The sequence below is a fragment of the Peromyscus leucopus genome, chromosome 5 (assembly GCF_004664715.2).
Source record: "Peromyscus leucopus breed LL Stock chromosome 5, UCI_PerLeu_2.1, whole genome shotgun sequence".
Lineage (NCBI taxonomy): Eukaryota > Metazoa > Chordata > Mammalia > Rodentia > Cricetidae > Peromyscus > Peromyscus leucopus.
The window spans coordinates 61,398,588-61,423,759 of NC_051067.1; the positions used below are offsets into that span (position 1 = coordinate 61,398,588).

The 25,172-nt window shown below is 39.9% G+C and overlaps 1 protein-coding gene across 2 annotated transcripts in view; it reads left to right on the forward strand.

Annotated features, from left to right (window-relative positions):
• Nucleotides 1-1,562: 1,562 nt before the first annotated feature.
• Celf2 (CUGBP Elav-like family member 2) overlaps nucleotides 1,563-25,172 on the forward strand; it is a 640,994-nt gene continuing 617,384 nt past the window's right edge. Inside the window, exon 1 of one of the 2 annotated variants that reach the window (XM_028892143.2) lies at nucleotides 1,563-1,654. The gene's annotated coding sequence lies outside the window, so the exon portion shown is untranslated. The remainder of the gene's footprint in view (nucleotides 1,655-25,172) is intronic. The other variant, XM_028892098.2, reaches the window with a different exon arrangement.

A 25,172-nucleotide genomic window follows, 5' to 3' on the forward strand; every position in this document is an offset into this window, starting at 1 on the left:
ATACATAAATGAGAGACAGATGGATGATAAACTGATAGATGCTTAACTGGATAGATGATAAATAAATGGATGATAGATGATTGATTATATAAAGAGATGACAGATAGAAGATTGATTAGATAGATAAATAATAGATGGATGGACCAATAGATTGATAGATGCTTGATTAGATAGATAGATAGATAGATAGATAGATAGATAGATAGATAGATAGATAAATAGATGATAGATAGATAGATAGACTGGTAGTAAATTGATAGATGATTAATTAGATAGCCACTTATGTGTTATAGTTTTTCATACTCAGTTAATAGTCTAGCTATTCTTATCAAATATTAAGGATCATCTTGAAGAATTATCAAAAATTAACTTGATAAACATCAAAATTTAGTAGTAAAGCCAGCCCACACTTTCTGTCACTAAAAGCCAAGGATTCGACTTCTACTTAGGTCACCTTCATAATCAACCATGAGGACGTACATGATCCCACAAAAAAAATATATACTTTTATTGTGGCGGTTTGTATGGTTATCAGTCACCTATTTTATTGACTAGCCTCAATATTTAGGATCTGTTCACATTACTTCCCATTCCTCCAACAAACCTGAAATCAATTACAGCCTCGCCCAGGTGTCAGTAAAGTTTTCTTAAAGGGCCAGGTAGCAGTTCTTTTAAGATGTGCAGGCCATGTTCTTTCTTTCCTTTCCAACAACTCATATCTGTCACTTTAGTGTAAAGATAGTCACAGAATGTAGACAGAGGTGTGTGGCTGAATTCCAGTTAGACTTTATAGATACTAACATTTGAATTTTACATTAAAATTTTCACATCAAGACCTGTTCTTCTTCTGATTTTTTCCCAACCATTTAGAAAAGTAAAAATGATTCTTAGCTTATGAACCACATAAAAACAGGATGTTGTTTAAAGTTGGACTATCAGCTGTAGTTTGCCAACTCCTGGCTTAGGATAGTAGATTACAGGATCATAGACCAACCCTAGCAGTAGAAGGTATAAATCAATGCAACAATATGCCTAACAACCTGAGTTCCAGTCCCAAAAACAATGTAATAGGAGGAGAGAACCAACTCCCAAAAGCTGTCCTCTGGCCTTCACACACATACACAGAAACAAAAGAAGAAAGAAGGAAAGAAGAAAGAAAGAAAGAAAGAAAGAAAGAAAGAAAGAAAGAAAGAAAGAAAGAAAGAAAGAAAGAAAGAAGAGATAGAGAGAAGGAAAGAGAGAAAGAAAGAAAGAAAAAAGATAGAAAGAAAGAAAGAAAGAAAGAAAGAAAGAAAGAAAGAAAGAAAGAAAGGAAGGAAGAAAGGAAGGAAGGAAAGAAAGAAAAGAGAGAGAAAAGAGAGAGAGGAAGGAAGGAAGGAGGGAGGGAGGGAAGGAAGGAGGGAGGGAGGGAAGGAAGGAAGGGAGAGAGAGAGAGAGAAAGAAAGAGGGATAAATTTTATTTTAAAACAGGAAGTTTTTAACAATTATAGCTGCATTGAAAAAGCTTTCTCAGATTGAAAGACTGTACTTCATTCCCTGTATGCATATTTGTTTCTGTTTAGGTCTACACTGCTGCAGAAAAGAGTGAGCCGGGCACTGAGGTAAGAATACTGTCTTCCTCAGCCCAGAGGAGCACCTGCAGTCCACCCAGAAGGTAGTGATGACACCTTATTTGCTTACTGCTTTTCTCCTTCTCACACTTTGCGGGGACGTAAACATTTTGGTTGTTTCTCTTGAGAATTTTCTCCACTGGATTCTGAGTATTGCTGAGTCTGATCCGTCATGTTTGCAGGAGAGTTTTGTTGTTGGGTGTTGACGTGTCTATAATAGATCACTTTTGATTTCACATTCTCATATTACTATTGCTCTGGCTTTATTGTAAGGTGTTTTTGTTTACTCAAGACATGAGCTTCTTCTTTAAGGAAATAAAAGGATTATAAAAGGGTTATTTGAAGTCTATTCAGAAAAGTGGTTCTATGGATCTACTTTTGAGAATGGAAGCTGTCACGTATGCTTATATATTGACTCCACTCTTGAGTGTACACAATGTCACACAGGCCACAATGTCACATTCCTTCTGTCCCCCAAAGTCAGTAAAACTAAGAAAAGAAACCTCAGAAAAGAGAAACTTGTATTCTTGAGCTGTTAAAATAGTGTCTAAAATCAATAATAATAATCTCCTCTGTTAAATAATTTACCTCGGAGTTTTTCCTACTAGTGTATTTCAGTATCTAGACATAGGAGTGACTTACACACAGCCTAGTTTCAAGGAAGAAGAAACCTAGAAATTAATCAACTGTTTTCAAGTCATTCTCACAGAACATCTCTTCCCAAGTCCCTTTCCTCCCATCCTTAGCTTATTAAGTATTGTTGCATTGAATACTGAGGACCCCGCACTCTGGAGTATTTGTTACTATGAGTGATTCCTGTTAATAGCAGTTTCATTCATTAGAACTCTTTAATTCATTTTGGTTTTGTTGATTTTCATGGTTGTATTTCTCATTTTTTTTTCAACACATTCCCTGTTTCTGTTTCTTTTCAATGTTTTAATCCAATTACCAGCTCTGTAAACAAGCATTTGTCACATCTACAGTAAGTGCACTGAACTGTAGTGAAAGTGATTTCTGATTACCGACAAGCTCATTTCTAAGGGACACAAGGAACAGTATGCAGTGAACTGAGGAAAAGAATAATGGAAAATGCCTTGTTAGGTGACGATGGTGCAGATTCAGAACACAGATGCTAAACAAAAAAAGTCACAGACTTCTAAAACACATAGGTATTTTTCTAGACAGTAGCTCTGGTCTGAGTCCTATGTGATCAGCTTGGTTATAAGTGGATCAGCTTTGTTATGTTGCATATTTTGTAAATCCAGACTTTCATTAACATTGGGGTTAGACTTCCTGAGAGGGTGGCAAAAAAAAAATTAGGTTCTTGAAGTCCCTAGAGTTTTGTTAACAAAGCCAAGGGCAAAAATCATTAAGCAAGAATAACTTTAGGGTTTGGGTTTCTGGCCCTTTTATCTCTTTGGTGGTCCCTTTTTGCTCTACATTTCTAGAATGTCTACTTTCATGGTCTCATACTCCCACAAAAGAAGAAAAACTGACGTATCTGGGACCTTGACATAGGATTAAAAATACTTTGAGAAAGTGCTCTGCTAAGATTCCTACGTGCTGCCTGGAAGTCAGGCCTTAAAAGGAAGTGCAGAAGGTAGGGGGTTGCAATTGTTGTAGTAGGAATCCACAGATGAGCAATTGTTGCAGGAAGTCAGAGCTCTTTCCCAGAATCCCTGCAGTCCTGAGACTACAAACCACAGACTAAGTTGTTCTTCCATGAGTGTGAAGATCATGTACTCAAAGCTAGAGTTAGAACCAAGTGAGTTTGAATCTCAGTGACTGCTGCTGCTATCTTAGTGATAAGTGGGGGGTGTGGAAAGCCCATCCCACTGGAAAAAGCATCAGTCAAAAATGTTTTAGAAATCAAAAATAAACAACAAAATGTTTGTCAGATAAGGACAGCTTCCATACTAAGACTAGAGCATTATATTTTGAAGCAGGTAAATCTGAGCATCAAGATATACAACTTACAGAGTCTGGGCAAGCCAAAGGGGGTGCTAGCACAGTAAGCTTTGAACAATGCCAACTGAGATTTCCACATCAGAATGTACTGTTTTCTGTGTTTATAAACTAGGCACAGATGACCCTAGGATCCAAACCATCTGTTTCATTGGAACGATGAGGAATTTTCAAGACTTGTCAGGACAAGTTTACTGCAGTGGTGGGAAATGAAAATAGTAAACTTTTACCTGGTCCATGCACATTATGGTTTGATGAGCACGTAGGAATGGGCATCTAAGGGTACAGGGATCAGCTCTGACTTTGGTACTGCCTTCCTTTCTCAGAGACAGAAGGAAAACAGTTCTTCCTCTGCCTTGTGGTAGATCTGTATGGTGTAGTTTTACTGCACTTAGTAATTCATCCCTACATGTGTCAAATCATCAAATTTCCATAGTATTTAAGAAGCATTTAACTGCCAAATGATGAATAAAATGTGTGATTTAAACACTGAAATCCGAAGTTTAATGTCACTTTTATGGTTTCATGATGTACTATAAAGTAAAGAGCGTAACTTAAAATGGCAATGGCAGTCACCCAATACATTCTGCAAATTTGCCTCTCATGATATCAGAACATACCTGACTGGAAAGGCCATTTCCAGCTGTGACCCAGGGGTTGTAACTTCGGTTTCAAAGCTTTTAAATTACATATCATAAGCCAAGTTCCAAGTACCGAGAAGGTGGTCATTTGAATCCAGTTGTTTGAAGCTGACTCAATAGCCCAGGACTTTTGTTGAGAAAAGAGGCAGCTCTTTCTGTGATGTGGGATGATGTGGGTACAAAAGAATCTGTCTCCTAAACAAACCATGGGATTGCTAAATAAAGAGAATAATACAAGTAAGACTCTTAGTAAACGAAAACCAGTATTCAGAAGGTACATGATTTACTTTGTTTGTTTTTCTATATTGATAGTGATTTCAGAATCTTTCTCTACATAAAAGATCACTTCAAAATTTAATATTGGCAAATGGTATGGACTGTCCTTTTTGAGTTTTATTGTAGCCATCTAGGCAAATAAGTGCCAAGTTTTCAGGATGCTTCAGTCTGGTGTGATGGGGAATTTCATTGGTATTTCCACAATGCCAACATGGTAACCACCTTATATGGCTGTATTAATACTACACAGCCATGTACTATTTTGCAGATGACATGCAAAGGTGTTTGAAATTACCACCATGAGCTTTCACAGAAAAGTTAGTTTCTGTAAGAGCTTTTGGTGGATCTGTTTTCCACAATCCCTTTTTAACTCACCTTTTCAGACTAAACAGAGAAAAATTCCTCATCACCCTGGATGGTTGAGTCCACCATGTGCCTGAGACCTGTTTCATCCTGGAGATTCTGTGCCTAAGGGGGGCTCTTACAGTTGTTCTAGGATGGTTTGCTGGGATTCAGAGCCCTGGCTGCAATTTCACCTTCTTGGATCAGCCTTACTTGGTTGTTTTCCTACCTCAATTCCTGAGGACTGGTCTCCTATAAGCTCTCTGACTCTTGTTTCAGGAAACCACAGCAGTGACGTATGTCTGCTGTTTTTCTACATCCATGATGTTTCTACACTTACTCTGGGGTCCTTTTTTCTTCTCTCTCTTTCTAGTATCTCATAGAAGACTTTGCTGTAGACTAGCCTCAGTGATCAGAATATGCAACACACTGATACTCTGGATCTGCATTGGTTTTCATGGTTGCCCAGAATCTATACCTAGAAGGACTGCCATAGAAATAGAAAAGGTTAATTTTCCTCCACTTCAGACTTGCTATGCAGACCTCACTGGAGAGATGAATGTGCTCTTTAAAAATTTATTTCCTTGGCAGTTTCTCTTCCTATAAATGGGAACCTGGGATCTCATAAAACCGAATTAAAATTATCAAATGCTATTGAACCAACCTAATGAAAATTTTAACCAAAAGTCATTGTAAATTAGGTATGTGATATACTGAGAATGCAAGCCTTTGTAAAGTAGATATTGTTCTTATGTAAACTCATGAATGGAGACTTTCTTGAATAAATTACTTCTTAATAACATCAGAGAGTCATTGGCTGGGTAAATATCTCCCCGGGCACTCACTGAGGTTCCTGAATTTAAATGTTCAATCGAACTTCTTATTTGTCACAATTCCTAACGAGTTTTTCTTTATGAAATCATTATTAGTATGAAAAAGTAAAAATTTGTACCTAATTTCTAGATTAATGCTCTTTAGAAGACCTCAAGGGGTTGAATTTTTTCTTGCTGAAACACAACATTTACATAATTTCTATTGCCCCAACGTTTAAACTCCTCAACCCACTGTCAGTTTGCTACCTGAAGCAGGAGAAAGAAAAATGATCTGAGCAGGCAGAATGGCTGGGATTTGTGCTAAGAGGAATAGTGAGCCTGTTTAAAGGGCCTTATGGCAAAATCACTCCTTCCACCCTGACCTGTGAAGTATGTGAAGACTTCACAGATGTTCTTTATAAAGTCCATGGTCCCAACAAGTCCTGATGCTGCTCTATATCTCTGAACATTCACAGCCAAGTTCAGTACATGCTAAGCCATTCCCTGGGCTGCGGTGGTTTGAATAAGAATGGCCCACATAAGGTCATATAGCTGAATGCTTAGTCACCAGAGAGTGAGGCTGCTTGAGAAAGGATAGGAGGTGTGGCCTTGTTGGAAGAAGGGTGTCACTAAGGGTGGGCTTTGAGGTTTCAAAAGTCCAAGCCAGGCCCTTCCTGTGCCTGCCTGTTGCTACACTCCCCACCATGATAATGGACTAACCCTCTGAAACTGTAAGCAAGCACCAAGTAAATGCTTTCTTTTATAAGAGTTGCTGTGGTCATAGCATCTCTTCACAGCAACAGAACACTAAGACAGTTGTTATAGCTACAATACGGAGTTTTTATATTTTTGGACTTAGGATGGTACCTGAATTCTTTTCATTTCAGCATTGCAACAGATGGTCTGAGTTCAGTCTTACAGAGGCCAGAACTGTAGGTCTTACTGGTTCAGCTTAGAACTATCAATATATTCCAAACTGCACACCCTTAAGGGTAGGAGGGGGAAAAAGCTTGTTTATAAACAGACCTGGACTGCCTTGCACAGATGGGGCAATGAAGCAAAGCCATGATATGTCAAGGATGGTGTTCCTACGGCCATTCTCAGAAAGAAAGATGCAAACAAATTATCATTATTGTCCTCTAGTGCTGCCTACATCCTGCCCAGACTCCTGCTGTTTGCTGTTAAGGATACTGAACTGGATAATAGCTTCATTTCACCATGGATTGAAACAACGGGGTATTTGATTCACTGCTATTATGGAGACATCCTAAATGTAACATGAAAACCTTAATCCAGGTGTGTGTGTGTGTGTGTGTGTGTGTGTGTGTGTGTGTGTGTGTTCATGTAAGTGTACAGTGCACATGGAACCCAGAGGACATCCTTGGGCTTCTTTTCTCATGAACTATCTTGTTGTTTAAGATAGAGTATGTCATTAGCCCAGAACTTGCCAAGTAGGTTAGACTGACTGGCCATCAAATTCCAGCAATCTACCTTTCTCTGCATCTCTAGTGCCAGGATTACAAATACACATGACCATGGTTGCCTTTTTTATTGGGACTCTGTGTTTCAAACTTGGATTCTGAGACTACCTTACTGACTGAGCCATATCCTCAGCCCCATACATGATTTCTTGATCACTACATGTTTGTGGCATAGTTGCTTCTGGATTTCTTTTTATTGAACCTACCTGAAAATCGAATCTGTTACTATGGTGGGGTATATGTATAATCCTAGCACTTGGGAGGTAAAGGCAGGGGCATTCAAAGTTCAAAGCCAGCCTGGGCTACAAAGGAGGCACATAAGATCCTGCCTCAATAAAAAAAAAAAAGGATCAATAAAGACCAGTCCATTGTTACATAATTAGTTGTATGAAAATGAATGCTATACTTTCTGAATGTCATAATATTTAATAACCTTTCAATATAGAAACTTATAAAAGTATATTTTATAAAACTTCATGAAAAATTAAAGCTTGTATTTTAATATACTTTATAATATTATGTTTTAAAACACATATGGTTAATGTAATTATCAAAAGATATTCTACGGTTTAGGCCAATGATATTATTCCTAAGCAAACCCCAGAGATAGTATTCAAATCACCATAGCAGAAAACAAATTTTCTCCAAGAACATAAATTGACAAATAGCTGAGTATACACAATGACTACCACAAGGACAGCCTGTGTTGAGTGAAAGGTTTTAAACTGAAGTCGAGTTTAGTCCTACATTATGCTACTGGTTGGTTGAAATACATATATGCTAACAAAATTCTGTATCTATACCTAACATTTCCCTACTGAATTTCATCAAGAAATCAAATATGAAACCCCACAGAGAATATTCTCCAGGCCACTTAATTTAAGAAATGTAGGTAAAGAGAATGTGAAGCATCACAGAAGGCCTCCACCCGGGAGCTGTGGCAGGGTCACATAGACAAGACTGCAGTTAAAACCATGACTGTCTACAGCCCTGTAGTATGTTAGCACAGAGAGCAGACACTACCGTCTCTGGTCAGATACTATGGGTTCTCCACGTATCTTTTTTCCCCAATTCTTTATTTCCTTCTTCCTTTCACTACCTCCATAGGGCATCCCTCCTCTGTAGAAAATTCTGACCTCATCCTGGAAGTTCCCACAACCTTGTACCTTTCCCTCTTTTGACTAGTTGATTATGAAAAGTGCTCAGCAAAGCATACTGTGCAAAACAAATTTAATGAGCATACACAACTTTCTTTTCTCTGTTCTTCCTAATTGTAAGTATTTTTAAAAAGAAAAAATGCTAGCCAAATGTGAGAGGATGTGCTCAGGGCTTCAAGACAGATCACCCTGATGTAAACCCTCACCTCAACCTTCTCCAAGCGAAGTGTCCTTGGGAAACTTGACTTTTATTTCTTGCCCCAAATTTTTTTCAGATAAAATTTCTGTGGTTTTATAGACTAAACAATAAAAAATATTTGAGATGATGGTATCATGGAAGCCATATGCTATTACTCTGATGCCTGCTTTGGAATGAAGCCAAAAAGTTGCTGTCTACCTGGAACATTCAACAACTTTGGAAAGCATCAAACATACAGCAAGGGTGTAGAGTATAATAAGTAACAGGCTGGGAACATTAGCAAGGTCTGGGAATTGCCAGGATGGTGATGGATTTCTGCAGGACAAGTAAGGTGTAAAGATTTATTGGTAAATTACCAAACAGTCCTTGAATGAGAACTGCCCATTATAAGCAGAAGAACCACACAACCCGCTTCACTGAGAGTGTACTTGAGCATTGCAGAGGGCCAGAGGTAAGAGTCAGAAGCCCTCTAGAGATTGGCTCTACAGACATCAGAGACAACAGTCTTGTCGCCTGAGATTGTTATTATAACTAACAACAATCATTTATTTCTTATGAAGACCAAGATCACAGCATCAGTAGGGTTGGATTCTGGTGAGAGCTCTTTTCCAGTTTGTAGACTGCCAGCTTTTAGCTGAGTCCTCGGATAGTCAAGTGGGGCTGGCTATCTTTCTGCGGATTCTTTTTTATCTATTGCCATAACATCTTAAACATGCCTGACCATGTTTGGGGACCCTTTTATTGAAGCACTGGTCCTGACAAGAGAATTGGAGGCCCAGTGACCTTGGTGCCTCCTCAATGTCCCACCTCTGGTACTACCTCCCCGGAGATTACATGCGAATTTGAGAGGACAGGAATGTGATAATAGCATTGGAGTCAAGTCTGAATTTAATGGAGCCGTTTCCTTACATATACTCCAGGACCTTGTAGAATATGATGAGACAATCAATCAATGGTAGGCCAGCTAAAGGAGCCTATAAGGCCCCAGGAGGAGAGCTTAACCCAATGCAATCAATTAATTAGCTTGGAGTGGTAGGTGCTCCCACAGATTAGGCTATTCCTCTCTCTTTCCTTGTGTATGATAACTGGCTTCCATGCTCTTTGAGTTAATATCTAGAAAATGTAAAAAAAAAAAAAAAATAGTATTTTCATATCTCACCATGGAGGAGGATTAAATAAGGAAATAATAAAGCTATGAAAGTGCTTAACAAAACATGAGATGCAAAACGAATAATGAACATATGTAGTCAGAAGTTTTCCTGTGTCCCACCTGTTTCGCAGCCACTCAGACAAGTAAACACACAGAGGCTTATATTACTTAAAATCTGGTGTGGCCTGATGGCTCAGGATTCTCACTAGCTAGCTCCTATAACTTAGCCCATTTCTATTCATCTGTAGGTTGCCACGTGGTCGTGGCTTAACCTTACTTTCACATCTTGCTTCTCCTGGCAGTGGCTGGCATCTCTTCACTCCCTCTTTTCTTCTTCCTGTCTATCTGCTTGAATTTTCTGCCTGCCTCTCAGCTGCCTTGCCATAGGTCAAATGGCTTTATTTATCAACCAATCAGAGCAACCCATATTCACAGCATACAGAAAGATATCCCACAGCAAACATATACAACTTCTCTTGATTCCTCCTGAATGTTCTTCCTACATTGAAAAGGAGAAATGGAAGGCAGGTATGAGAGGGCGTCTACCACTGGGGCTGAGGCAGGAAGACCAGGAGTTGGAGGACAGCCTCAAACACAGTGAGGTAGATCTTATCTCTCTACACAGAAAGAAGGGATGGAAGTGACTCCATCTCCTCAAAATTATATATCTGTTTACTTTCACAATAACCATACAAACTACGTTACAGAGCAGCCTTCTCAACAAACCACAGGTCAGAGTTGAATCCTATCTAAAACTGTGCTCATGAGACAACATGCTTGGGCTCAGCTATTTTCCAGCTGACTTCTGCTTTATTCTCTCTTGCTCTACAGAATGTTAGTAATAAAAGAATTCTCATGACACTTAACTATTTTTATCATAAGCAAACAACAAAGGGTAGATTTGTGATTACAGCTCAAGAGTAGAACACTTGCCCAGGATACTCAATGCACTGGGTTTTATTCCTAGAAGCACCAAGAAATGATAATGCAAAAATTAAAGGGGAATTTATACAAGGCAGCAGGACAGGCAAAGGTGGGTGTGTCCTTTAAACAACACTCACATAGAGCTATTGCCATCTTAGTCATCCCTCTCATTGATGAAGCTCAGTAATGATTTCTGTCTTTTCAATAATCCTGCAGGTGAATGCATATACTTAGCATATTTGTATGTATTATCACACATAGACAGCATGGTGTATTATTATAGTATATAATATATACAAGTAAATTATATGTATATTGTATGCTAGAATCTTATATAATTCCATAACTACACAGTGTATATATAATTAAACATACATATATTTATATACTTTAATTTCATCACAATAAAATACCTGATTTTGCTTGTTTCTTGAATATGTGCATGCACATGTGTATAAGTACATGTGTGTATGACAGTGCTCAGTACTGTGTGTGTATGCATGTGAAAGCCACGGGGCAATCTTGAGTGTCATCCTCAAGAATTTGTTCACGTCACTTGAGACAGGACCTCTTCTTGGCCTGGAGCTCACCAATTAAGCTGACCACCAAACTCTTGGGATCCTTTTATTGCCATCTCTGAGTACTAGAATTAACAAACACACACCACCACACCTGGCATTTTTACATGGGTTCTGGGGATCAAATCCATGCCTCCTCTGACTGACTGAGCCTCCCACCACCCACTCACAGACATTTTTTTTTCATGAGCAAATATAACAGTAGATACAAAAATATCTTTGGAAAACTATACCAATTATATTATACATTTTATGTATTCATATATACATATATACATACATACATACCAAACATATCAAAGAAAATCATACATGTTTATTTCACTTGAGGTGCTGAACAGGTAGTCTATGCACAATTGTTTTTGTTGTTGTTTATAGACAGAGGCTCACTCAACACCCCAGGCTGGTCTTGAATTTACAGAATTCCTCTTCCTCATCCTCCTTAGTGTTGAGATTATAGATGTAAACCACGATGTTTAACTAATAACATGTTTTTGATGATTACTCCATTCATGTCATTTTTCATATGATCATAAAGTAATTACCCTGATAATAGTCAGCCCCAGAGTTAAAGTCATCCTGTAACAGTGACTTCTTTCTGCACCTGTGTCAGGAAATATGAAAAATCTGGAGATACCAATGGTGAGCCATTCACATGCAGTCTTTGTCCAAGGAGAGAGGGGTATTCTGGGAGGTAGAAAACAGTGGCACAAATTGAAGTATAATTGCCAACAGTCTAGTGCCATAAGTGATAAGAATAAGGGAGATGGTTCTCGGTTGTCAAAGAATTATCTGAAAGTGGAAAAGACATTTGATCTGGCATGTGCAGAATGGTTGGGGTTAGCTAGGCAGAAGGAGTAGGGTAGAAATAAAGTGTTGAGCTATGAAAAGCACCATCCAGCAGAGGAGCCCATGATACATCCTAACTCAGAGGAGATGACAGCCTAACCACAAAATATCTTTGGTGTGGCCAGACATAATGGGCGCTCTAGGGGAAGAGTCTCAGAAAGAAACTGAACTCGCCTGGTGCCTTGCTGGCCATTACAGGGATTTTGTTCTTTCACAACCCTGTAAAATACTCTGCCTTTATTCTCTCTGTGTCTCTGTCTCTGTCTCTGACTCTCTCTCTCTCTCTCTCTCTCTCTCTCTCTCTCACATGTGTGTGTGTGTGTGTGTGTGTGTGTGTGTGTGTGTGTACACGTGTACATGTACATTCACATGCAACTGTGCATTCAGAGGCCAGAGGTCAATGCTAGATGACCTCCTGTATTACTATCCACCATAGTTTTAGAAATGGGATCTCTCACTGAACCTGGTGCTAGCTCACATGCTTGGCTAGACTGAGTGGCCAGTGAATGGCTAATGAGCTCTGAGGCATTGCCTGCCTCTGAATCCACAGCACTTGGATTACAGATGTGTGCCACTGCACCCAGCTTCTCTACATGAGTGACAGAGATCTGAACTTGGGTCTTCAAGCTTCAGCAGGCACTTTATCTATTAAGCTATCTCCCCAGGTTCCTACTCTAGCTTTTACACTGGAGTGGAAAGATTTAACTCCTAAACAACCATAGTGATCCATATTGAGGACTAGAATGACATCTTGAACATCTCAGATTTCACAAATTTCTGCTTCCCGTTTAGGGGAGACTGGTCTTATGGCTATAGAAATAGCTGAACCCTAAATATTTAAATGCTGACATTTCAGAAAACACTTCACCTCTACCTTTAGCTGAGAATATCAACCCCACTGGACATGTGGCATCCCCAGATAAAGGACTGACTCCATTAGCTGCAGGCTTTGTTCCTATTAATATGTTAAGAGGGCTCTGAGCAGTAGCATACAGATCTGTAGATTATACCTCACTGTGGATTAATCATTGAATCCTCTCATGGGAAGAGGCTTAATTCTGGAAGAGACAGAATAAGAGACCAATTACAGGAAAGCTGATCCTGTGGAATAAGCAGCACTGTAGGGAAAGGGAGAGCAACTCACACTGTTTACTGCTTTTCACTCACTATCATCTCCTGCTGCTGTGGGAGATGTGTCTGTGATGTTGAACTCCCAAATGCCAGGTGCTAGCCTCATTATTCCTTCTGCCAGGCTTCAACTCAATGACTCAACCATGGTGTCTTGCTTTGCCTTACTAATACCATAAAATCTAAACTTGGGGCTAGGTAATTGAGTACAGTGGTAGAGTACTCACTTGTTATGTGCAAAGTCCTCGATTCTGTCCCCAGCAGTACACACACACACACACACACACACACACACACACACACACACACACAGAGTCAACCTGTTCATTCCTTCATCCATTTATTCATACAGCAACCCTCAACTGTAGGTACTTATAGAAATTCAAAGTGGGAATTCATTCCCACTGGAATGAAAGGCCAGGCTCCAGGTTTAAAGGCTCAGCCCCAGACAATACAGGCAGACCGCAGGGAGTGCCTGAGTGTGAGGGAAGAGCTGCTTTCTGTGAGCCAGCAGCCCAAGCCAGCACCAAATGCCTTCCCAAGCTGCTAGGAAGGATTAGATCTGGGGAACTCCAACAGAGAAAGATGCAAATATCCCCAGGAACAGGGACAAATACGAGCCTCCGTTCCAAATGTCAATTACTAGAAGTCTCCAGAGCCTGGTTAAAAATAGATATGCAGGTTTCTTTGTTCACATGTCAGGAAGGGTCATCCTATCAAATCAGATTCCCATCAACCTCTCATCACCCAAGAGCTGAGTTGTCAACCGTTTGCTGCTGTACGTTTCAGTGAGGCTGTTGTCGCAGTGCCCTAAATTAGCACAGAGCCTTTCAATTACACCCAAACGCCATGGTTTGCAGGTTTCCATGGAACATGCACAGGACAGAGGTACAATAGGCAAAAGATATGTAAGCATTGCTGTGGCCTGGCTTGGTGTTTTCCCAAGTAGCCTACCCCAGTGTGTTTGTGCCAGAGCAAGGAGGAGAGGGATGCGATTGGGAAAAGTTCCCAGCTGCCAGGAGGAAATTTCGCCAGCCAAGATGCAGCATGGGCTGAGGACAAAGAGAAGTTACATCCTTTTCCATTTGTGCTGGCAACCTTAATCAGAGGCCTTTATGAAGTCGCGGGTGCTATAATATTCCACTTTGCTGGCCTTAGATGATCCCCACCTTTGCCCAAACAATACTGTATGAATGAATTAGGTTTAGTCTGAATGAGTCGTGGACATCTTCTGTTAAAAGTGCTTAAATTTGCAGTCAGCACCCAAACTAGGCCTAATAATTGAAGGAAGCACAGTGCAGATATTCCCAAATAAGCCCTCTACAAGTCAGTTGGATTTGACTCTAGTATTTGATGCTTGGTTTTGTTGAGGGGAACAATAGACTTGTTTTCCTAATTAGTTTTAGGTTAAGGTAGTATTAAATGTGTATTCTGTTCTATGAGCCCTACCTGGCTGGAAACAAAACAGTGCAGAGGAATGCAGTAACTAAATGTAACTGTTGCTACCAAAAATCAAGAGAAGGAGGACACCGACAAAAAATGAACAATTTACCTAACATTCTATGTGGATTTGATTTTAGAGAGATGATGCATGCACACGTGTGTGTGTGTGTGTGTGTGTGTGTGTGTGTGTGTGTGTGTGTGTGTTATGTATGTGTATGTTTTCTGGGGGGTGCAGGGTGTATGTATGTGTGGAGGCCCAAGGTGAGTGTCAGGAATGTCTCTCTCTCTCTTATTGCTCTCTACTTTGGGCTTTAAAACATGGCCCTTTACTGAACCCAGGTTGACTGGATAAAACTTACTGGCCAGTACATTTCAGGGATCCTCCTGTCTCAGCGTCCCCAGTGCTGGGACTGCACCCAGGTTGTGTGACTTTTAAGTGGGTTTCGGAATCCACACTCAATTCCTCATGTTAGTGAAACAATGATTTTACTGACTGGGCCATCTCCTCAGCCCTAACTTCTCTTCAGAAATTTTCTTCTCACTTGGTTGACTTTTTGTATCTCTTCATCTATGAGTATTTGTGGTTTAATCTTGCTGTACTGTTTCTCCCTTCCCTCAATCCAAACCAATCACTTCTGCCATGTTGATTTGGGTCATCTTAACCAAGCCTTTTCTGGCTCTACAGTTTTTGCTTCCACAAATAGGCAAGTGTTTTAAGAATTAGTTTTAAAGCAAATGAAATCTATTTTTGTTGGCAGAAGTTCATTAGAACTTGGGTATTCTAGGGACTGAGGTGTTGTTCAGTTGGTAGAGTGTGTGCCTAGCAGAAGAAAGTTCCAGGTTTATTCTCCAGCTCTGCATAATGCAGGTGTGATGGTGCATGTCTGTAATATCAGCACTGGGGGTAGACACGGGAAGATCAGAAGTTCAAGGTCATCCTCAGCTGAGTTTGAGGCCAGTCTAGAGTACATGAAACCCTATCAGAGAAAGGACTGAGAGATGACTCAGTGGGTGACGACTGAGTTCAGTCTCTGTGGCCACATAATGGAAGGAATTGTCCTCTGACTCCCACGTACATGCTGTGCAAAGTGTACACACAGGTACACATGTACACAAAGTAAATGTAGTACATTCTTAAAACTTAATAAAAAGGAACTCAAACATTTCATTTACTATTTAGACTTTGATTTTGGTTTTGTTTTTTCATGGAAGGAATGAAACCCATAGCCTTGAACGTGCTAAGCCAGGCTTCTATCACTGAGCTACATCCCAGCTCACACTTCTCTCTAAATGTAAGCATTATTTCTCTGACCTTTCCCCCCATGTAAGTGACCTTCCTCCAAATAGGTTAAAAAGTCAAAGGTCCTGTAAAGCCAACTCTGTTAAGAACCACTTACAGGGTTTATGTCAAGGGGCCAGGCTGTTTCAGCAATCCCATCATCTCCCGAGGATTCCAGCCTGATCACTTTTAGACTCTGGAGGCACTGGGATGCAGTGCCCTCTGCTTCCTCTGTATGTAACCTACATATCCCAAAGAATAACAGATGACCACCTCATTGTTCACACTGTTGCCCAGAATAGATCTAGACTGGTCATTTGCATGAGCCCATTTAATTACAGAAGCCATCACAAATAAATGTCACATCACCACACCAGTCAGCTAATCAGTAGTGGAAGAATTCAAAGCTAGGAGTGCCCATTGCAAGGCAAGAGCATCCTTTATCTCCTTCCCTTCACATGGCACTAGCCTGATTTAGCCAACAGTACAGCGATCACATCCGTATTCATGCCTTCGATATCTGACACCTCTCCTCACCACTGTAGTGCCACTAAAACCGCAGAATACGCGAACTTCAGTGCAAAAGCATGACTTCCAACTCTCCACATCTCCCCAAGGCTCTTAAACAGAAATTAAAGCAGAATGTCTGTAAGATGGGGAATGTTTTTCAATAGTTCCCTAGTTGATTCTATTGTGCAGCCATGGCAGGGGACCATTCAGCAGCCTTAACAGAAGGTAGCTTACGAGAAGATATTATGAAATGATGGGTAGGAAAAGCACAGGAGTATTATCAGGCTCTGAACATCACTATTACTCTTACATGTTTGAGCCTTTAAACACACCAACCTGTATCGCTCTTTCTCAAATAAGGGGAAAACTGCACGCGAGTTGGATCTCCCTGTTTCTGGAAAGGGGAATTAACAATATTTGACTGTGGAGCAGCTTATAGAATAGAGAGTTGATGCCCAAAGACATCCAGTTGGCTCGCCGGATACGTGGGGAGAGAGCTTAAGTTGAGGCAGGTTTTATGGCATTTTGTAGTAAGTTCTGTAAAATACTTTGATTTAATTTGTGACTTTTTTGTAAGAAATTGTTTATAATATGTTGCATTTGTACTTAAGTCATTCCATCTTTCACTCAGGATGAATGGGAAGAGTGACTGTTCACAGACCTCAGTGATGTGAGCACTGTGGCTCAGGAATGACACGTTGCTAATATGCAGAAGGGATGGGTGATACTACTTGCTTCCCATGATGCATGTTTCTGTATGTTAATGACTTGTTGGGTAGCTATTAAGGTACTAGAAGTGATAAATGTGTACAGGGTCCTTTTGCAATGAAACTGGTTATGACTTGGGAAAAAAAAAGAATAGAGAGTTGAGTAAAAGAACACATGTGGAAATCTGGGGAGATCTCTCAGTAAGAAAGGAGCTTGCTGCACAAGCAAAAGGACCTGAGTCCAGATCCCAAGCACCCACGTAAAAAGCCACGCCTGGCAGCACATGTCTGTAACCCCAGGACTAGGGGAAGAGGCAGATAGATCCTAGGGACTCTCCAGCCAGTCTAGCCAAAATAGGAAGCTTCTGCTTCAGTGGAAACCCTATCTCAAGAGTGAGATAGATAACAACAGAGGCAGATATCTAAAGTTAACACCTGACATCCAAGTGCGCGCGAGCACGCGCGCACACACACACACACACACACACACACACACAGGTGAGTGCACCTATACATGCACGTGCACACATGCACTCAGACACACACAGAGAACTCATATAAAATCTCTTCTGCCTCAAGATCTGTGATTGCTAAGAAAAAAGTTATAATAATGCTAAATGGTAACTATTAAAATAGCCTTTTCCTTTGTCCCTCACGCTGCATTTACAGCAGACAGTCCGTTGTTCTTGCTTCAGTACTCTGTAAGCCAGATCATTATTTGAAACCCCTGCAGTCCCAATACCATTTCTGAGCATAGATTTAATGCGTGAGTCCTAGAGTGAGATTTCTGATTACCAAGACTTCATTATCTTTATGAAACAAGTGGTAATACGTATGGGCAAGTTTTATCATAGACTGTTAAATCTGAGCCACCATTGTCAAAATAAATGGAGAAAGCATAGTGTGTGATTTAGTTTCCCTGGTATATTTTTTTTCCCTGTCTGTTTGCATACCCACTCATCTGCAAAATTTGGTAATTCACAATGGGTCTTTCTGTCATTAGTCTGAATTAGAAAGTTCCTACTGTATTTTAAGAAATCAAATTGAAGACCTCAGGAGGTTGAAATGCCTGAAATTATCTAAATGATTTTCATTATCATAGCTCAGATTTTTATTAAACATGTTATTACTTTTCAGAAATAATGAACAATAATATAATAATTAATAATCAAACATACATCAAGCGGTACTTCATCTGAAACTGCAAAATTAAATGGCTGATGATCAGGGCCCGTGGCAGTGAAAAACAGTTTCGAGTCTCTCTGTGGCGTTATATAAGTTTGGGTTTTGGTTTGTTTGTTTTTGTTTTTAAACTGTATATGGTGGCTTTCATTACTATCCCAGCACTCAAGAGATCGAGGCAAGACAATTGTCACCAGTTCAAATCCAACCTGGGCTTCATAGTGAGTTCCAGGTAGGCCTGGGCTACATTGTCTCAAACACACAAAAGTGTTTTGTTTTGTTTTGTTTCATTTTTCTATTTATTTATTTATTTCCTCACTAATTCATTTGTTGGTAATATGTGTAGTATTGGGAACTGAACCCAGGGCTTTGTGCATGCTAGGCAAATGCTCTACCACTGAACTCCACTCTTACCTCTCTGTAGATCTTTAGTTTGACAGTTGGAGTTCAGTGAACTCCTAGACTCTCTCTCCACACCTCACCGTCTGTCCATACTGGTCTCACACATCATGGTTGTCAGGACTCAACAGAGAAGCAGAAATTTTTGCTGTCACCATAGTTTACAATGGCAAGAGAATGTCAACATTCCCACTATCCACCCACCCACCTCTGATCTGCTAAGCAGGACACAAAGAGCCATGTGTAAGAATATTTCCCCCCTCATTTTGTCCCTCCCACCTAACCAATCCAGTTATTTTCTGGCATCTTCTACAAATGAAGACTCAACCCCATACACGTGAGGTGTTCTTGTTGTAAGAATGTAGGAGTTCCTTTTTCTTCTCCTTTCTCTGGTTCAGAAGGCATCTTTCTTGTCTCTACAGAGTTATGAAAGCTTGGGGTCAGACCACAGCAGTGGGATGATGACTCCTAGAGCATTTGCATTTAAAACGTTGAGTTCTGCATTGTGAAATCAAAGGCTGTGCTTGAACTTCAAGGAGAAGGAAAGGAAAGTAGTAGGAAGGGTGAAGAAAATCTGTCTAAAATTATGCACAAAAATCTAAAATGGAGCCCGAAACTTCTCACTTAGTAACTTAGTGCTTAGGGGCTCAGAAGTCCATGATGGGTTGGGGTCAGACACTCCCCAAGAGTGAGGTTCTCTCTCTCTCTCTCTCTCTCTCTCTCTCTCTCTCTCTCTCTCTCTCTCTCTCTCTCTCTCTCTCTCTCTTCAGGATAGAATTAGTTCTCCAATTTGCTTGTATATTAGCTAAAATATGTCCCATTTTATGTGTACTATGGTATACTCTGCAGCATACAGACCTGTTTCCAGGAAGTCAACCTTGTGCCAAGGTCCCTTCTACATCTACTTTGCCTGGTAATAGTGGACAAATCATGTTGTTTTGATGCATCTGCTATGTCAGCTGCATATGAAGGAAGGGCTTGTATTTGCTTATTCATCTTTATCCTGGTCCTTACACAGCAAACATTTAATTAGGTTCAAAGGAGAAACTCAACATTTTTTGCTTCATGAGTGAGCAGATAAATAAGGGATTGACTGTGTCAGTACATCATTTAAGTTTTGCATTATTTTTGCTCCCTAATTGTATCCTACTTGTGGCTCTTGCTCTAAAAATCTCCTTCAATTTCTTTCATTCACCCTTCACTCAGAGTACATGCTAAGTAAAGCCTTGCATCTTCAGAACACTGAAGAAGGAGAAGTAGAAAGGATCTGCTGAATAGGATATGGGAGAATTCCCAAGCCCTTGCATTTAAAATGGACAGTAATACCTGGGGTTTTATCCAGATCTTGGAGCAGCAAATGGAAATAACAGTGGTGAGGGATAGAGAGTAGGCTCAGTGCCTAAGAACACATATCATAATCTTGCAGAGAAACAGAATTCAGTTCCTAGCACCTACATTGGATGGCTCACAACCATTTGTGACTCCAGATCCAGGGGATCTGAAGCATTATCCTGGTTTCCATGGGCCATGGCATGCTCCTGCACACAGATACACAAACATACACACAATTAAAATTTAAATCTTTACCAAAAAACAGTGTTGGTGATGGAGAAGGGGGAAGGACAGACAGCCAACTCAGATCATTGGGGGATTGAGGGAAACCATCAACACTGGCACTGAATAGATTTAAAAGAAAACCGACAGAGTGATAAACAGTGTACTAAAAACCTGATGGACTGTGTGATTGCAACACATATTGTGCTGTTTTGTCCCATTGTGAAACCAGTTCTGTTACTACAAAGGCAGGTCAGTGTGTGCCCATTTTGTTAGTCTGCTTGTATTAAAATGGCCAACCTATCTCTCTTGTTCATTGATCTGTATATTTAGCTTGGTCAATTCTCAAAGCTTTAAACACCTAAAGGTAATTATAATTATCTATGCCTGTGTTGACTTTTACAACATAGTCTAATCCTTAGTTATCTGTGCCTTAGTGATCTATGCCCTTGTCCCTTTTAGCAACATGCTCTAATCCTTACTTCTAATCCTATCTGAATTGTGTAGTCAGACCAGAAAAGGGAATAGATATGGTCCGAACACCTTCTGTTTTAGATGGTGGATTCATATACACTGTTAATATAAGTTGTGAAGGACCTATGGTATTTCAACAGTTAGGGGCTGCTGGCATCTTCATATAAATGGAAGTATTAGGAGCTCATGTGAGAGAGGAGTTGCCACTGAAACACTGAGTCCTTGGGGGCACAGATCAAAATCAAAGGGCATAGAGGAGGGAAAAGCAACGGTAAATAGAAGCCTTTCCTACATTATATACCAATAGCCTAGCTCATGAACTTAGAAACTCTGTAGATACTAACATGAACATATATGTTAAATATCAGAAGCAGAAGGCATCCTGCTTTACCAGTGAGGAAATTCAGTCTCCAGAAGCCTTTGATCACAAGAATGTCATATGGGAGACATTGATACTATTACTACTTAGACAAATTGATTAATGTTTGGCTGGTACCTTAAGACACAAGACAAGGGCCTTAAGTTATACAGTGGAAGTAAAAGCAAAAGAAGGACTTGGCACATACAAAAGACCTTTAACTTGAAACTTATCAGAAATAATGTCAATATATAAAACTAATGGAAGAGAGTATTGATTATAGGGATTCATAGTAAGAAAGGATTAAAGATTATTTCATTTTTTTCTTTTAGTTCTTTCTCTCATTTTCTTCTCTTTTTAATAACTACATTGTATTTTGTGATCTTGCCTTGGAGCTAGATATAAAAGATGTTTACCATGACAAGAATACATGTCTGCATATATGATTAAAATAATAGACTGAGAATGATTGAAAATATTTAAAACTTGGCATGGTGGCTCTTGCCCGTAATCCCAGCACCTGGGAAGCTGAGGCAAGAGGGTCAGATGTTCAAAGTTAGCTTTGTCAATGCAAGAATCCCAGGGCCAGCATGGATTACACAAGAGCCTGGTTTGAACAAACTAAAACAAACAATTTTAGACAAAACAAACAGAAGAAGGAAAAGTGTATTTAAGTTGAGAAATAATGACCCTGTTACTGTGTTATTATTGATATTGACCGTTTCTCTCTCTCTCTCTCTCTCTCTCTCTCTCTCTCTCTCACACACACACACACACACACACACACACACACACACACACACTCAGTTACTATATTTTTACGTGAGAAAATGAAGCCATCATTATAAAAACTCTGTAAAAGCAAAGGCTATTTCTGGCTCATGGTCTTTGAGCTGCCTGCCCTTCCTTGCAAGGTGTTATGTGTGCAATATATGCTTCATAAATACTCAGATATGGGAAGGATGATGATGACAACAACCTTTGCCAAATGCCAATTACAGGACATCCAGTCAAGGCTTCATGGGTCAATACATCAGCAGAAAGGAAGCAGCAAATGGAATTAAAATAATGTATCTGTTTGTTCATTGTTAATGGCTGCTATGAATTTGAATTAGGCCCGTAATTGCTTCCCTGATATGAGAGCAAAATGCCAAGGTAAAGACTGTAATTAACATTCTAAAGGAATGGAAGCCCAGAGTGTGGGGACTCCTTTGAAAAGAATTCTCCATTCTCCTTTCTCCTTTCCCAGCCCCTTTCTAATTTCTTAGCAAGCTTTGACTTCCAAACTTCAGACTTCACTGGTTTTGTTGTTGTTCTCCACGTGTCTCCCACTAATTCCAGTTGTAGCCCATGCTCTCAGCTCTGAAGCTTGTAATTTTCCTGTTCTAAAAGAGACAAGTTAGGGCTGGACAGGAACTTTTCACCTAGCATATGCATATCATCTTGATGAGTAGAGAGCCAAAGGCCTCCGAGGTGCCCAACTTTGAAAGTAGTTAACTAATCGTCCAAGCTACTCCGTAGAGAAGAGAAACTGAAAATGTGTCCTTCCAGCACGTCTAATCATTATTTGACAAGAAGTGGGCAGAATAATGGCTCAAGCTCTTCAAAGCATAGAAAATCAACTGACTTGGTTACATCCTTAAGAAATGATGGTAACTAGGACAAATCTTAAACATGAAGCACTTGGGTTTTTCAAACTTTCTCTTTTTGTGCTCTCCTCCTTTCACTGGCTGGGTCTGTTATCTGAGAGCATCGTCTATTTCTGTACCACCCCATCTACTCTAAAAATTCGTCTCCTGAAAAGAAAACAGATCCCTTGTTGCTTGGGTAATAGAAGCAAGAATATTCATTCTGTCTACTTCCTGGTGGCACCCTGCTCAGTGGTTAGTTGTATGATGCTAGAAAGACATTTTTAACTCATAAAGAAGAGTCCTGACCACCACTGTTTACTTTACAAAAACTAACATTTTTTTCTTCCTTTTCTCCCTCTTCTTATTCACCTTCCTTCCTTCCTTCTTTACCCTCCTCTTTCTTTCTCTTCCCTTTTGTCCTTTTTGTGGCAGGGTCTTACCATGTAGCCTGCACTAGCCTTCTACTCAAAATCTCCCTGCTTCATTCTGTTTGGAATGACTTAGCTGTTGCCAACCTCATCAGCATTAGCCTTGGTAAAAAGAAATTTTATCTGGAAAGGTAAAGAAAGCACGTAGGATCATAGGCAAGGACTACCACATGCGTCTGAGAAAATGTTTTAAGAATCAAATGTCAAAACAGTTTTCTTCACAAAGGCAGAGAAAACAAACTTAGAAAGAGGAGAATGTGTTTCTCAAACTGAAATGTGTAGGTCAGCTCTTGCAATGACCAAGTCATTACCATCCTAAGGTGGCAAGAAGGAGGTGGACTTGCAGTAAGCGGCCCATCATTCGTAAATAATTTGTGTCCACACAACAATTTCCTAAGGATAGGATTTTATGTTTCTAAGTAAACATAATCGATTATAGGCAATAGTCCCTTCAGTTAGTGCTGCTTATTCAAAAAGTATGTATCCAAAGATATGCCCCTGTTTTTAGTGCCATTTTCAAAGCATAACTGAATATAACTGAAGAACATATTTGACCTGATATTATGATTAAGGAACAAATTATTTGGATAAAAATCAATTGCATCGGGTACCCACTACCTGGTGAGCTTAAAATTCGATTGTTTTTCATTTTTTGTTCCTCTCTTGGAATGACTCTAAAATGTCATCTTTTGTCTCAGCAACAGTAGGGGTTCCATCTGCAGGATCAGTGACATACAGAAACTTCATGAGAGATGCTAAAATGAATTAACAGAATCACTATAAAGCTGTGAGCGTTTCTGTGTACCTCTAATGAAATCCTATTCTTACTTCTTTTTTCTAAAGCAAAACAAATATCATAAAACTGAAACATCAACATTGGTTATAGAGGTATAGTAGAAAAGAATGAACTAACATGCTCACACTCTACCCATTTTAGACTAAACATGAATACTAAGAATTAACTGTGCTTCTGGAAGATAATGTATGAATTTCACCTACTCAATACTACATTTGAAGTGGCAGGATTTTCTTTCGGAGGTGGGGGGGGTTGTCTCTGTATGTTGTGAGATAGTCCACAGCATCCCCAGCCTCTGTCAGCTACCCATACCCATAGCCTTTAATGTTAGGAAGTGAGGTTGTTGTTTTTGCTTTTGTTTTTTGTTGTTTTGTTGTGTTCTGTTGTTTTGTTTTGTTTTGTCTCTAGACATTATCCAGTGTCCCCAGGAAGGCAAAATCACCTTCATCATCATTAAAAAGCATTGCTTTATGTGAGCACTTAAGGCAGAGCAAGTTAGGTGAGATGTTACTCATCTCAGAGTTGTCTTTCTGACTTGTGGTTGTATTAAAAAATCTTGCCTGCCATTAAAAGTTCATTCCCAAGCTTCTTAAGCAAAGGCAAACTGGAGCAATGGTCCCAATTTTCACAGCTGGGGATACATATTAGAAGTAATGAATATAAGTACCATGAAAACAGAGGAGGGGAAGTGAATATGTTCACCCTATTACTGGTTTACACCAAACTGCTTATCTCTGGATTTGTAAGGAATAGACACCAGGAGTACGAAGTTCAAACCATCCACAAATAACCCAGCACTTCTCAATGCCATTATTTTCTGACTTACAAAATGATTTGGGAAGTTTTTAATCTATGACTTTCGTGTGTGTGTGTGTGTGTGTGTGTGTGTGTGTGTGTGTGTGTCTGTGTGTGTACCAGCAGCTGCAGCTGGCTTCTTAGACAGCAGGTGCCTTAGGTGGGTTTCTTCTATTGTTTAGATTACAGAGAGAGAGAAACGATTACCCCTATATGTAATATAGAAGAACCTCACTTAGACCTCTGTCTAATGAACCAGCTGCTGTGGCTATTCATCTCCACCCCCTTCACATGGCAGTCTCCATCCCAAGAATCGGAGATGACCCTGAATTTTCTTTCAGTGGTAATGATTTATGAATCAATCAAGTGAATTCCTCCTTTGAGACAGCTTCAGAACCTTAGATGGCTTGAAATTCGACTTGCATGGATTTGAGTACCTCTACGCCTCGGTAATTCCAGAACTCTTATACAGTTTAATCAAGGACAGCACAATACTCGAAGAAG